Below are 14,757 nucleotides of genomic sequence, written 5' to 3' on the forward strand. Positions count from 1 at the left end.
CATAGTAGCGAAGTAATCACAATTTAGAAATGAACACTGGAGTGACAGATGAGCAGATGATGATGTGCAAGTAGAAATACTGGTGTGCAAAAGTGCAGAAAGTAAATAAAAACCATATGGGGATGAGGTCGGTAGATTGGGTGGGCTATTTACAGATGGGCAATGTACAGCTGCAGCGATCGGTTAGCTGCTCAGATAGCTGATGTTTAAAGTTAGCAGTGTTGCCAACTCCTCAGTAAGGAAAGTAGCTATTGGCTGTCCTAAAAGACGCTAGAAGTCGCTAAATGACGTCATCACCTAATTTGCATAATTTGCCATGATCATGTAATTGTGATGGACGCGGTTGGAGAGAGGAATAACTCCGTGGGAGAGACAAGAAGTGAGTAAAACACACCCTAAATATATTTAGAACTACAAATGAACTTTCTTCTGTCGATTCTTGTTTTTGTTTATGTCACAATTCCAACCCTCCTCCTTTATCCGGGCTTGGGACCAGCAAAAGTGACCCAAAAGAGATACTCTCGCGGAGCAACTTAGTTTTAATTGTATTTTTAATTGTATTTTTTTGTTTTTCAGTTTAGTTTTCTTAATTTGGTTTGGTTTTTAACCTTATGGTCCATTTAGGAGCCTACAACAAGTCACAGTAAAACATTAACATTTTTAACCATAACATTAAAAAAATATATATAATAATTCTATACAATCTACATTAACAATCTAAATGGACCAAAAAGAGACAATAGAAAAAACTTTCAATGGCAATGTGAGAAAATGATGGTAACTAGTCTGGCCCTAATTCAGGTTAATTGTGTTTTTTTTAAATGTAAGCCAGGGCGGGATCAGCCAGCGGCGGCTTCCCACATTCATATACAGTCTGGAAGCGGAGGGGTGAACTATTAATACAATGTACTTTTTATATACACCACTCCATTGAAACTACAATGAAATGATAGCAGCAATTCTTAAAACAGGTACGGACAGGGATCGAAAACATGAACTTCAGTTTTTGAAAATGATGCCATAAAAGTTGGCAACCATGCCACTTCTGTTCTATAAATGTACTAACAGGGATTGAACGCATATTCTTCAGATTACAAGACCAAATGATTTTGCACATCTCTGTTTCCTGCTTAGAATTTCAACATTCTGGAAAGTAGAAGTTGGGTCTTTGCAAAAGAACATGGAGAAGCTGGGGATTGAACCCAGGACCTCATACATGCAAAGCATGCGCTCTACCACTGAGCTACATCCCCTTTCTGTAGAAGGAAAACCTTTTACTTATTTTTTAAAATGTCACCTTTATTTAACCAGGTAAGCCAGTTAAGGACAAGTTCTCATACACCACTGCGACCTGGCCAAGATAAAGCAAAGCAGTGCAACACAAACAACAACACAGAGTTACACATGGAACAAACAAGCGCACAGTCAATAACAAAATAGAAGGGGGGGGGGGGGGGGGGGGGGGGAATAAAAAAAAAGGCAATAAATAGGCCATAGTAGCGAAGTAATCACAATTTAGCAAATGAACACTGGAGTGACAGATGAGCAGATGATGATGTGCAAGTAGAAATACTGGTGTGCAAAAGTGCAGAAAGTAAATAAAAACCATATGGGGATGAGGTCGGTAGATTGGGTGGGCTATTTACAGATGGGCAATGTACAGCTGCAGCGATCGGTTAGCTGCTCAGATAGCTGATGTTTAAAGTTAGCAGTGTTGCCAACTCCTCAGTAAGGAAAGTAGCTATTGGCTGTCCTAAAAGACGCTAGAAGTCGCTAAATGACGTCATCACCTAATTTGCATAATTTGCCATGATCATGTAATTGTGATGGACGCGGTTGGAGAGAGGAATAACTCCGTGGGAGAGACAAGAAGTGAGTAAAACACACCCTAAATATATTTAGAACTACAAATGAACTTTCTTCTGTCGATTCTTGTTTTTTTTTATGTCACAATTCCAACCCTCCTCCTTTATCCGGGCTTGGGACCAGCAAAAGTGACCCAAAAGAGATACTCTCGCGGAGCAACTTAGTTTTAATTGTATTTTTAATTGTATTTTTTTGTTTTTCAGTTTAGTTTTCTTAATTTGGTTTGGTTTTTAACCTTATGGTCCATTTAGGAGCCTACAACAAGTCACAGTAAAACATTAACATTTTTAACCATAACATTAAAAAAATATATATAATAATTCTATACAATCTACATTAACAATCTAAATGGACCAAAAAGAGACAATAGAAAAAACTTTCAATGGCAATGTGAGAAAATGATGGTAACTAGTCTGGCCCTAATTCAGGTTAATTGTGTGTTTTTTTTAAATGTAAGCCAGGGCGGGATCAGCCAGCGGCGGCTTCCCACATTCATATACAGTCTGGAAGCGGAGGGGTGAACTATTAATACAATGTACTTTTTATATACACCACTCCATTGAAACTACAATGAAATGATAGCAGCAATTCTTAAAACAGGTACGGACAGGGATCGAAAACATGAACTTCAGTTTTTGAAAATGATGCCATAAAAGTTGGCAACCATGCCACTTCTGTTCTATAAATGTACTAACAGGGATTGAACGCATATTCTTCAGATTACAAGACCAAATGATTTTGCACATCTCTGTTTCCTGCTTAGAATTTCAACATTCTGGAAAGTAGAATTGGGTCTTTGCAAAAGAACATGGAGAAGCTGGGGATTGAACCCAGGACCTCATACATGCAAAGCATGCGCTCTACCACTGAGCTACATCCCCTTTCTGTAGAAGGAAAACCTTTTAGTTATTTTTTAAAATGTCACCTTTATTTAACCGGGTAAGCCAGTTAAGGACAAGTTCTCATACACCACTGCGACCTGGCCAAGATAAAGCAAAGCAGTGCAACACAAACAACAACACAGAGTTACACATGGAACAAACAAGCGCACAGTCAATAACAAAATAGAAGGGGGAAGAAAAAAAAAGGCAATAAATAGGCCATAGTAGCGAAGTAATCACAATTTAGCAAATGAACACTGGAGTGACAGATGAGCAGATGATGATGTGCAAGTAGAAATACTGGTGTGCAAAAGTGCAGAAAGTAAATAAAAACCATATGGGGATGAGGTCGGTAGATTGGGTGGGCTATTTACAGATGGGCAATGTACAGCTGCAGCGATCGGTTAGCTGCTCAGATAGCTGATGTTTAAAGTTAGCAGTGTTGCCAACTCCTCAGTAAGGAAAGTAGCTATTGGCTGTCCTAAAAGACGCTAGAAGTCGCTAAATGACGTCATCACCTAATTTGCATAATTTGCCATGATCATGTAATTGTGATGGACGCGGTTGGAGAGAGGAATAACTCCGTGGGAGAGACAAGAAGTGAGTAAAACACACCCTAAATATATTTAGAACTACAAATGAACTTTCTTCTGTCGATTCTTGTTTTTTTTTATGTCACAATTCCAACCCTCCTCCTTTATCCGGGCTTGGGACCAGCAAAAGTGACCCAAAAGAGATACTCTCGCGGAGCAACTTAGTTTAATTGTATTTTTAATTGTATTTTTTTGTTTTTCAGTTTAGTTTTCTTAATTTGGTTTGGTTTTTAACCTTATGGTCCATTTAGGAGCCTACAACAAGTCACAGTAAAACATTAACATTTTTAACCATAACATTAAAAAAATATATATAATAATTCTATACAATCTACATTAACAATCTAAATGGACCAAAAAGAGACAATAGAAAAAACTTTCAATGGCAATGTGAGAAAATGATGGTAACTAGTCTGGCCCTAATTCAGGTTAATTGTGTTTTTTTTAAATGTAAGCCAGGGCGGGATCAGCCAGCGGCGGCTTCCCACATTCATATACAGTCTGGAAGCGGAGGGGTGAACTATTAATACAATGTACTTTTTATATACACCACTCCATTGAAACTACAATGAAATGATAGCAGCAATTCTTAAAACAGGTACGGACAGGGATCGAAAACATGAACTTCAGTTTTTGAAAATGATGCCATAAAAGTTGGCAACCATGCCACTTCTGTTCTATAAATGTACTAACAGGGATTGAATGCATATTCTTCAGATTACAAGACCAAATGATTTTGCACATCTCTGTTTCCTGCTTAGAATTTCAACATTCTGGAAAGTAGAAGTTGGGTCTTTGCAAAAGAACATGGAGAAGCTGGGGATTGAACCCAGGACCTCATACATGCAAAGCATGCGCTCTACCACTGAGCTACATCCCCTTTCTGTAGAAGGAAAACCTTTTAGTTATTTTTTAAAATGTCACCTTTATTTAACCGGGTAAGCCAGTTAAGGACAAGTTCTCATACACCACTGCGACCTGGCCAAGATAAAGCAAAGCAGTGCAACACAAACAACAACACAGAGTTACACATGGAACAAACAAGCGCACAGTCAATAACAAAATAGAAGGGGGGGGGGGGGGGGAAAAAAAAAAAGGCAATAAATAGGCCATAGTAGCGAAGTAATCACAATTTAGCAAATGAACACTGGAGTGACAGATGAGCAGATGATGATGTGCAAGTAGAAATACTGGTGTGCAAAAGTGCAGAAAGTAAATAAAAACCATATGGGGATGAGGTCGGTAGATTGGGTGGGCTATTTACAGATGGGCAATGTACAGCTGCAGCGATCGGTTAGCTGCTCAGATAGCTGATGTTTAAAGTTAGCAGTGTTGCCAACTCCTCAGTAAGGAAAGTAGCTATTGGCTGTCCTAAAAGACGCTAGAAGTCGCTAAATGACGTCATCACCTAATTTGCATAATTTGCCATGATCATGTAATTGTGATGGACGCGGTTGGAGAGAGGAATAACTCCGTGGGAGAGACAAGAAGTGAGTAAAACACACCCTAAATATATTTAGAACTACAAATTAACTTTCTTCTGTCGATTCTTGTTTTTTTTTATGTCACAATTCCAACCCTCCTCCTTTATCCGGGCTTGGGACCAGCAAAAGTGACCCAAAAGAGATACTCTCGCGGAGCAACTTAGTTTAATTGTATTTTTAATTGTATTTTTTTGTTTTTCAGTTTAGTTTTCTTAATTTGGTTTGGTTTTTAACCTTATGGTCCATTTAGGAGCCTACAACAAGTCACAGTAAAACATTAACATTTTTAACCATAACATTAAAAAAATATATATAATAATTCTATACAATCTACATTAACAATCTAAATGGACCAAAAAGAGACAATAGAAAAAACTTTCAATGGCAATGTGAGAAAATGATGGTAACTAGTCTGGCCCTAATTCAGGTTAATTGTGTTTTTTTTAAATGTAAGCCAGGGCGGGATCAGCCAGCGGCGGCTTCCCACATTCATATACAGTCTGGAAGCGGAGGGGTGAACTATTAATACAATGTACTTTTTATATACACCACTCCATTGAAACTACAATGAAATGATAGCAGCAATTCTTAAAACAGGTACGGACAGGGATCGAAAACATGAACTTCAGTTTTTGAAAATGATGCCATAAAAGTTGGCAACCATGCCACTTCTGTTCTATAAATGTACTAACAGGGATTGAACGCATATTCTTCAGATTACAAGACCAAATGATTTTGCACATCTCTGTTTCCTGCTTAGAATTTCAACATTCTGGAAAGTAGAAGTTGGGTCTTTGCAAAAGAACATGGAGAAGCTGGGGATTGAACCCAGGACCTCATACATGCAAAGCATGCGCTCTACCACTGAGCTACATCCCCTTTCTGTAGAAGGAAAACCTTTTAGTTATTTTTTAAAATGTCACCTTTATTTAACCGGGTAAGCCAGTTAAGGACAAGTTCTCATACACCACTGCGACCTGGCCAAGATAAAGCAAAGAAGTGCAACACAAACAACAACACAGAGTTACACATGGAACAAACAAGCGCACAGTCAATAACAAAATAGAAGGGGGAGAGAAAAAAAAGAAGCAATAAATAGGCCATAGTAGCGAAGTAATCACAATTTAGAAATGAACACTGGAGTGACAGATGAGCAGATGATGATGTGCAAGTAGAAATACTGGTGTGCAAAAGTGCAGAAAGTAAATAAAAACCATATGGGGATGAGGTCGGTAGATTGGGTGGGCTATTTACAGATGGGCAATGTACAGCTGCAGCGATCGGTTAGCTGCTCAGATAGCTGATGTTTAAAGTTAGCAGTGTTGCCAACTCCTCAGTAAGGAAAGTAGCTATTGGCTGTCCTAAAAGACGCTAGAAGTCGCTAAATGACGTCATCACCTAATTTGCATAATTTGCCATGATCATGTAATTGTGATGGACGCGGTTGGAGAGAGGAATAACTCCGTGGGAGAGACAAGAAGTGAGTAAAACACACCCTAAATATATTTAGAACTACAAATGAACTTTCTTCTGTCGATTCTTGTTTTTTTTTATGTCACAATTCCAACCCTCCTCCTTTATCCGGGCTTGGGACCAGCAAAAGTGACCCAAAAGAGATACTCTCGCGGAGCAACTTAGTTTTAATTGTATTTTTAATTGTATTTTTTTGTTTTTCAGTTTAGTTTTCTTAATTTGGTTTGGTTTTTAACCTTATGGTCCATTTAGGAGCCTACAACAAGTCACAGTAAAACATTAACATTTTTAACCATAACATTAAAAAAATATATATAATAATTCTATACAATCTACATTAACAATCTAAATGGACCAAAAAGAGACAATAGAAAAAACTTTCAATGGCAATGTGAGAAAATGATGGTAACTAGTCTGGCCCTAATTCAGGTTAATTGTGTTTTTTTTAAATGTAAGCCAGGGCGGGATCAGCCAGCGGCGGCTTCCCACATTCATATACAGTCTGGAAGCGGAGGGGTGAACTATTAATACAATGTACTTTTTATATACACCACTCCATTGAAACTACAATGAAATGATAGCAGCAATTCTTAAAACAGGTACGGACAGGGATCGAAAACATGAACTTCAGTTTTTGAAAATGATGCCATAAAAGTTGGCAACCATGCCACTTCTGTTCTATAAATGTACTAACAGGGATTGAACGCATATTCTTCAGATTACAAGACCAAATGATTTTGCACATCTCTGTTTCCTGCTTAGAATTTCAACATTCTGGAAAGTAGAAGTTGGGTCTTTGCAAAAGAACATGGAGAAGCTGGGGATTGAACCCAGGACCTCATACATGCAAAGCATGCGCTCTACCACTGAGCTACATCCCCTTTCTGTAGAAGGAAAACCTTTTACTTATTTTTTAAAATGTCACCTTTATTTAACCGGGTAAGCCAGTTAAGGACAAGTTCTCATACACCACTGCGACCTGGCCAAGATAAAGCAAAGCAGTGCAACACAAACAACAACACAGAGTTACACATGGAACAAACAAGCGCACAGTCAATAACAAAATAGAAGGGGGAGAGAAAAAAAAGAAGCAATAAATAATCATAATTTAGCAAATGAACACTGGAGTGATAGATGAGCAGATGATGATGTGCAAGTAGAAATACTGGTGTGCAAAAGTGCAGAAAGTAAATAAAAACCATATGGGGATGAGGTCGGTAGATTGGGTGGGCTATTTACAGATGGGCAATGTACAGCTGCAGCGATCGGTTAGCTGCTCAGATAGCTGATGTTTAAAGTTAGCAGTGTTGCCAACTCCTCAGTAAGGAAAGTAGCTATTGGCTGTCCTAAAAGACGCTAGAAGTCGCTAAATGACGTCATCACCTAATTTGCATAATTTGCCATGATCATGTAATTGTGATGGACGCGGTTGGAGAGAGGAATAACTCCGTGGGAGAGACAAGAAGTGAGTAAAACACACCCTAAATATATTTAGAACTACAAATGAACTTTCTTCTGTCGATTCTTGTTTTTTTTTATGTCACAATTCCAACCCTCCTCCTTTATCCGGGCTTGGGACCAGCAAAAGTGACCCAAAAGAGATACTCTCGCGGAGCAACTTAGTTTAATTGTATTTTTAATTGTATTTTTTTGTTTTTCAGTTTAGTTTTCTTAATTTGGTTTGGTTTTTAACCTTATGGTCCATTTAGGAGCCTACAACAAGTCACAGTAAAACATTAACATTTTTAACCATAACATTAAAAAAATATATATAATAATTCTATACAATCTACATTAACAATCTAAATGGACCAAAAAGAGACAATAGAAAAAACTTTCAATGGCAATGTGAGAAAATGATGGTAACTAGTCTGGCCCTAATTCAGGTTAATTGTGTTTTTTTTAAATGTAAGCCAGGGCGGGATCAGCCAGCGGCGGCTTCCCACATTCATATACAGTCTGGAAGCGGAGGGGTGAACTATTAATACAATGTACTTTTTATATACACCACTCCATTGAAACTACAATGAAATGATAGCAGCAATTCTTAAAACAGGTACGGACAGGGATCGAAAACATGAACTTCAGTTTTTGAAAATGATGCCATAAAAGTTGGCAACCATGCCACTTCTGTTCTATAAATGTACTAACAGGGATTGAACGCATATTCTTCAGATTACAAGACCAAATGATTTTGCACATCTCTGTTTCCTGCTTAGAATTTCAACATTCTGGAAAGTAGAAGTTGGGTCTTTGCAAAAGAACATGGAGAAGCTGGGGATTGAACCCAGGACCTCATACATGCAAAGCATGCGCTCTACCACTGAGCTACATCCCCTTTCTGTAGAAGAAAAATGTTTTGTTTATTTTTTTAAATGTCACCTTTATTTAACCGGGTAAGCCAGTTAAGGACAAGTTCTCATACACCACTGCGACCTGGCCAAGATAAAGCAAAGAAGTGCAACACAAACAACAACACAGAGTTACACATGGAACAAACAAGCGCACAGTCAATAACAAAATAGAAGGGGGAGAGAAAAAAAAGAAGCAATAAATAGGCCATAGTAGCGAAGTAATCACAATTTAGCAAATGAACACTGGAGTGACAGATGAGCAGATGATGATGTGCAAGTAGAAATACTGGTGTGCAAAAGTGCAGAAAGTAAATAAAAACCATATGGGGATGAGGTCGGTAGATTGGGTGGGCTATTTACAGATGGGCAATGTACAGCTGCAGCGATCGGTTAGCTGCTCAGATAGCTGATGTTTAAAGTTAGCAGTGTTGCCAACTCCTCAGTAAGGAAAGTAGCTATTGGCTGTCCTAAAAGACGCTAGAAGTTGCTAAATGACGTCATCACCTAATTTGCATAATTTGCCATGATCATGTAATTGTGATGGACGCGGTTGGAGAGAGGAATAACTCCGTGGGAGAGACAAGAAGTGAGTATAACACACCCTAAATATATTTAGAACTACAAATGAACTTTCTTCTGTCGATTCTTGTTTTTTTTTATGTCACAATTCCAACCCTCCTCCTTTATCCGGGCTTGGGACCAGCAAAAGTGACCCAAAAGAGATACTCTCGCGTAGCAACTTAGTTTAATTGTATTTTTAATTGTATTTTTTTGTTTTTCAGTTTAGTTTTCTTAATTTGGTTTGGTTTTTAACCTTATGGTCCATTTAGGAGCCTACAACAAGTCACAGTAAAACATTAACATTTTTAACCATAACATTAAAAAAAAATATATAATAATTCTATACAATCTACATTAACAATCTAAATGGACCAAAAAGAGACAATAGAAAAAACTTTCAATGGCAATGTGAGAAAATGATGGTAACTAGTCTGGCCCTAATTCAGGTTAATTGTGTTTTTTTTAAATGTAAGCCAGGGCGGGATCAGCCAGCGGCGGCTTCCCACATTCATATACAGTCTGGAAGCGGAGGGGTGAACTATTAATACAATGTACTTTTTATATACACCACTCCATTGAAACTACAATGAAATGATAGCAGCAATTCTTAAAACAGGTACGGACAGGGATCGAAAACATGAACTTCAGTTTTTGAAAATGATGCCATAAAAGTTGGCAACCATGCCACTTCTGTTCTATAAATGTACTAACAGGGATTGAACGCATATTCTTCAGATTACAAGACCAAATGATTTTGCACATCTCTGTTTCCTGCTTAGAATTTCAACATTCTGGAAAGTAGAAGTTGGGTCTTTGCAAAAAAACATGGAGAAGCTGGGGATTGAACCCAGGACCTCATACATGCAAAGCATGCGCTCTACCACTGAGCTACAACCCCTTTCTGCAAAAGAAAAATGTTTTGTTTATTTTTTTAAATGTCACCTTTATTTAACCAGGTAAGCCAGTTAAGGACAAGTTCTCATACACCACTGCGACCTGGCCAAGATAAAGCAAAGAAGTGCAACACAAACAACAACACAGAGTTACACATGGAACAAACAAGCGCACAGTCAATAACAAAATAGAAGGGGGAGAGAAAAAAAAGAAGCAATAAATAGGCCATAGTAGCGAAGTAATCACAATTTAGAAATGAACACTGGAGTGACAGATGAGCAGATGATGATGTGCAAGTAGAAATACTGGTGTGCAAAAGTGCAGAAAGTAAATAAAAACCATATGGGGATGAGGTCGGTAGATTGGGTGGGCTATTTACAGATGGGCAATGTACAGCTGCAGCGATCGGTTAGCTGCTCAGATAGCTGATGTTTAAAGTTAGCAGTGTTGCCAACTCCTCAGTAAGGAAAGTAGCTATTGGCTGTCCTAAAAGACGCTAGAAGTTGCTAAATGACGTCATCACCTAATTTGCATAATTTGCCATGATCATGTAATTGTGATGGACGCGGTTGGAGAGAGGAATAACTCCGTGGGAGAGACAAGAAGTGAGTATAACACACCCTAAATATATTTAGAACTACAAATGAACTTTCTTCTGTCGATTCTTGTTTTTTTTTATGTCACAATTCCAACCCTCCTCCTTTATCCGGGCTTGGGACCAGCAAAAGTGACCCAAAAGAGATACTCTCGCGGAGCAACTTAGTTTTAATTGTATTTTTAATTGTATTTTTTTCTTTTTCAGTTTAGTTTTCTTAATTTGGTTTGGTTTTTAACCTTATGGTCCATTTAGGAGCCTACAACAAGTCACAGTAAAACATTAACATTTTTAACCATAACATTAAAAAAATATATATAATAATTCTATACAATCTACATTAACAATCTAAATGGACCAAAAAGAGACAATAGAAAAAACTTTCAATGGCAATGTGAGAAAATGATGGTAACTAGTCTGGCCCTAATTCAGGTTAATTGTGTGTTTTTTTTAAATGTAAGCCAGGGCGGGATCAGCCAGCGGCGGCTTCCCACATTCATATACAGTCTGGAAGCGGAGGGGTGAACTATTAATACAATGTACTTTTTATATACACCACTCCATTGAAACTACAATGAAATGATAGCAGCAATTCTTAAAACAGGTACGGACAGGGATCGAAAACATGAACTTCAGTTTTTGAAAATGATGCCATAAAAGTTGGCAACCATGCCACTTCTGTTCTATAAATGTACTAACAGGGATTGAATGCATATTCTTCAGATTACAAGACCAAATGATTTTGCACATCTCTGTTTCCTGCTTAGAATTTCAACATTCTGGAAAGTAGAAGTTGGGTCTTTGCAAAAGAACATGGAGAAGCTGGGGATTGAACCCAGGACCTCATACATGCAAAGCATGCGCTCTACCACTGAGCTACAACCCCTTTCTGCAAAAGAAAAATGTTTTGTTTATTTTTTTAAATGTCACCTTTATTTAACCAGGTAAGCCAGTTAAGGACAAGTTCTCATACACCACTGCGACCTGGCCAAGATAAAGCAAAGAAGTGCAACACAAACAACAACACAGAGTTACACATGGAACAAACAAGCGCACAGTCAATAACAAAATAGAAGGGGGAGAGAAAAAAAAGAAGCAATAAATAGGCCATAGTAGCGAAGTAATCACAATTTAGAAATGAACACTGGAGTGACAGATGAGCAGATGATGATGTGCAAGTAGAAATACTGGTGTGCAAAAGTGCAGAAAGTAAATAAAAACCATATGGGGATGAGGTCGGTAGATTGGGTGGGCTATTTACAGATGGGCAATGTACAGCTGCAGCGATCGGTTAGCTGCTCAGATAGCTGATGTTTAAAGTTAGCAGTGTTGCCAACTCCTCAGTAAGGAAAGTAGCTATTGGCTGTCCTAAAAGACGCTAGAAGTTGCTAAATGACGTCATCACCTAATTTGCATAATTTGCCATGATCATGTAATTGTGATGGACGCGGTTGGAGAGAGGAATAACTCCGTGGGAGAGACAAGAAGTGAGTATAACACACCCTAAATATATTTAGAACTACAAATGAACTTTCTTCTGTCGATTCTTGTTTTTTTTTATGTCACAATTCCAACCCTCCTCCTTTATCCGGGCTTGGGACCAGCAAAAGTGACCCAAAAGAGATACTCTCGCGTAGCAACTTAGTTTAATTGTATTTTTAATTGTATTTTTTTGTTTTTCAGTTTAGTTTTCTTAATTTGGTTTGGTTTTTAACCTTATGGTCCATTTAGGAGCCTACAACAAGTCACAGTAAAACATTAACATTTTTAACCATAACATTAAAAAAAAATATATAATAATTCTATACAATCTACATTAACAATCTAAATGGACCAAAAAGAGACAATAGAAAAAACTTTCAATGGCAATGTGAGAAAATGATGGTAACTAGTCTGGCCCTAATTCAGGTTAATTGTGTTTTTTTTAAATGTAAGCCAGGGCGGGATCAGCCAGCGGCGGCTTCCCACATTCATATACAGTCTGGAAGCGGAGGGGTGAACTATTAATACAATGTACTTTTTATATACACCACTCCATTGAAACTACAATGAAATGATAGCAGCAATTCTTAAAACAGGTACGGACAGGGATCGAAAACATGAACTTCAGTTTTTGAAAATGATGCCATAAAAGTTGGCAACCATGCCACTTCTGTTCTATAAATGTACTAACAGGGATTGAACGCATATTCTTCAGATTACAAGACCAAATGATTTTGCACATCTCTGTTTCCTGCTTAGAATTTCAACATTCTGGAAAGTAGAAGTTGGGTCTTTGCAAAAAAACATGGAGAAGCTGGGGATTGAACCCAGGACCTCATACATGCAAAGCATGCGCTCTACCACTGAGCTACAACCCCTTTCTGCAAAAGAAAAATGTTTTGTTTATTTTTTTAAATGTCACCTTTATTTAACCAGGTAAGCCAGTTAAGGACAAGTTCTCATACACCACTGCGACCTGGCCAAGATAAAGCAAAGAAGTGCAACACAAACAACAACACAGAGTTACACATGGAACAAACAAGCGCACAGTCAATAACAAAATAGAAGGGGGAGAGAAAAAAAAGAAGCAATAAATAGGCCATAGTAGCGAAGTAATCACAATTTAGAAATGAACACTGGAGTGACAGATGAGCAGATGATGATGTGCAAGTAGAAATACTGGTGTGCAAAAGTGCAGAAAGTAAATAAAAACCATATGGGGATGAGGTCGGTAGATTGGGTGGGCTATTTACAGATGGGCAATGTACAGCTGCAGCGATCGGTTAGCTGCTCAGATAGCTGATGTTTAAAGTTAGCAGTGTTGCCAACTCCTCAGTAAGGAAAGTAGCTATTGGCTGTCCTAAAAGACGCTAGAAGTTGCTAAATGACGTCATCACCTAATTTGCATAATTTGCCATGATCATGTAATTGTGATGGACGCGGTTGGAGAGAGGAATAACTCCGTGGGAGAGACAAGAAGTGAGTATAACACACCCTAAATATATTTAGAACTACAAATGAACTTTCTTCTGTCGATTCTTGTTTTTTTTTATGTCACAATTCCAACCCTCCTCCTTTATCCGGGCTTGGGACCAGCAAAAGTGACCCAAAAGAGATACTCTCGCGGAGCAACTTAGTTTTAATTGTATTTTTAATTGTATTTTTTTCTTTTTCAGTTTAGTTTTCTTAATTTGGTTTGGTTTTTAACCTTATGGTCCATTTAGGAGCCTACAACAAGTCACAGTAAAACATTAACATTTTTAACCATAACATTAAAAAAATATATATAATAATTCTATACAATCTACATTAACAATCTAAATGGACCAAAAAGAGACAATAGAAAAAACTTTCAATGGCAATGTGAGAAAATGATGGTAACTAGTCTGGCCCTAATTCAGGTTAATTGTGTGTTTTTTTTAAATGTAAGCCAGGGCGGGATCAGCCAGCGGCGGCTTCCCACATTCATATACAGTCTGGAAGCGGAGGGGTGAACTATTAATACAATGTACTTTTTATATACACCACTCCATTGAAACTACAATGAAATGATAGCAGCAATTCTTAAAACAGGTACGGACTGGGATCGAAAACATGAACTTCAGTTTTTGAAAATGATGCCATAAAAGTTGGCAACCATGCCACTTCTGTTCTATAAACAGGGATTGAACGCATATTCTTCAGATTACAAGACCAAATGATTTTGCACATCTCTGTTTCCTGCTTAGAATTTCAACATTCTGGAAAGTAGAATTGGGTCTTTGCAGAAGAACATGGAGAAGCTGGGGATTGAACCCAGGACCTCATACATGCAAAGCATGCGCTCTACCACTGAGCTACATCCCCTTTCTGTAGAAGGAAAACCTTTTACTTATTTTTTAAAATGTCACCTTTATTTAACCGGGTAAGCCAGTTAAGGACAAGTTCTCATACACCACTGCGACCTGGCCAAGATAAAGCAAAGCAGTGCAACACAAACAACAACACAGAGTTACACATGGAACAAACAAGCGCACAGTCAATAACAAAATAGAAGGGGGAGAGAAAAAAAAGAAGCAATAAATAATCATAATT

The 14,757-nt window shown here is 37.9% G+C and overlaps 10 non-coding genes across 10 annotated transcripts; all 10 read right to left on the minus strand.

Annotated features, from left to right (window-relative positions):
• Positions 1-1,181: 1,181 nt before the first annotated feature.
• trnaa-ugc (transfer RNA alanine (anticodon UGC)) lies at positions 1,182-1,253 on the minus strand. The gene has a single exon. It is a non-coding gene; the product is annotated as a tRNA-Ala (tRNA).
• A 1,422-nt stretch (positions 1,254-2,675) lies between these two features.
• On the minus strand, positions 2,676-2,747 carry trnaa-ugc (transfer RNA alanine (anticodon UGC)). The gene has a single exon. It is a non-coding gene; the product is annotated as a tRNA-Ala (tRNA).
• Positions 2,748-4,148: 1,401 nt separating this feature from the next.
• Positions 4,149-4,220, minus strand: trnaa-ugc (transfer RNA alanine (anticodon UGC)). The gene has a single exon. It is a non-coding gene; the product is annotated as a tRNA-Ala (tRNA).
• A 1,411-nt stretch (positions 4,221-5,631) lies between these two features.
• trnaa-ugc (transfer RNA alanine (anticodon UGC)) lies at positions 5,632-5,703 on the minus strand. The gene has a single exon. It is a non-coding gene; the product is annotated as a tRNA-Ala (tRNA).
• A 1,403-nt stretch (positions 5,704-7,106) lies between these two features.
• trnaa-ugc (transfer RNA alanine (anticodon UGC)) lies at positions 7,107-7,178 on the minus strand. The gene has a single exon. It is a non-coding gene; the product is annotated as a tRNA-Ala (tRNA).
• A 1,385-nt stretch (positions 7,179-8,563) lies between these two features.
• Positions 8,564-8,635, minus strand: trnaa-ugc (transfer RNA alanine (anticodon UGC)). The gene has a single exon. It is a non-coding gene; the product is annotated as a tRNA-Ala (tRNA).
• A 1,403-nt stretch (positions 8,636-10,038) lies between these two features.
• trnaa-ugc (transfer RNA alanine (anticodon UGC)) lies at positions 10,039-10,110 on the minus strand. The gene has a single exon. It is a non-coding gene; the product is annotated as a tRNA-Ala (tRNA).
• Positions 10,111-11,515: 1,405 nt separating this feature from the next.
• On the minus strand, positions 11,516-11,587 carry trnaa-ugc (transfer RNA alanine (anticodon UGC)). The gene has a single exon. It is a non-coding gene; the product is annotated as a tRNA-Ala (tRNA).
• A 1,402-nt stretch (positions 11,588-12,989) lies between these two features.
• On the minus strand, positions 12,990-13,061 carry trnaa-ugc (transfer RNA alanine (anticodon UGC)). The gene has a single exon. It is a non-coding gene; the product is annotated as a tRNA-Ala (tRNA).
• Positions 13,062-14,457: 1,396 nt separating this feature from the next.
• trnaa-ugc (transfer RNA alanine (anticodon UGC)) lies at positions 14,458-14,529 on the minus strand. Its single transcript has one exon. It is a non-coding gene; the product is annotated as a tRNA-Ala (tRNA).
• Between the last annotated feature and the right edge of the window lie 228 nt (positions 14,530-14,757).

Source organism: Oncorhynchus clarkii, unplaced genomic scaffold (assembly GCF_045791955.1).
Source record: "Oncorhynchus clarkii lewisi isolate Uvic-CL-2024 unplaced genomic scaffold, UVic_Ocla_1.0 unplaced_contig_4726_pilon_pilon, whole genome shotgun sequence".
Lineage (NCBI taxonomy): Eukaryota > Metazoa > Chordata > Actinopteri > Salmoniformes > Salmonidae > Oncorhynchus > Oncorhynchus clarkii.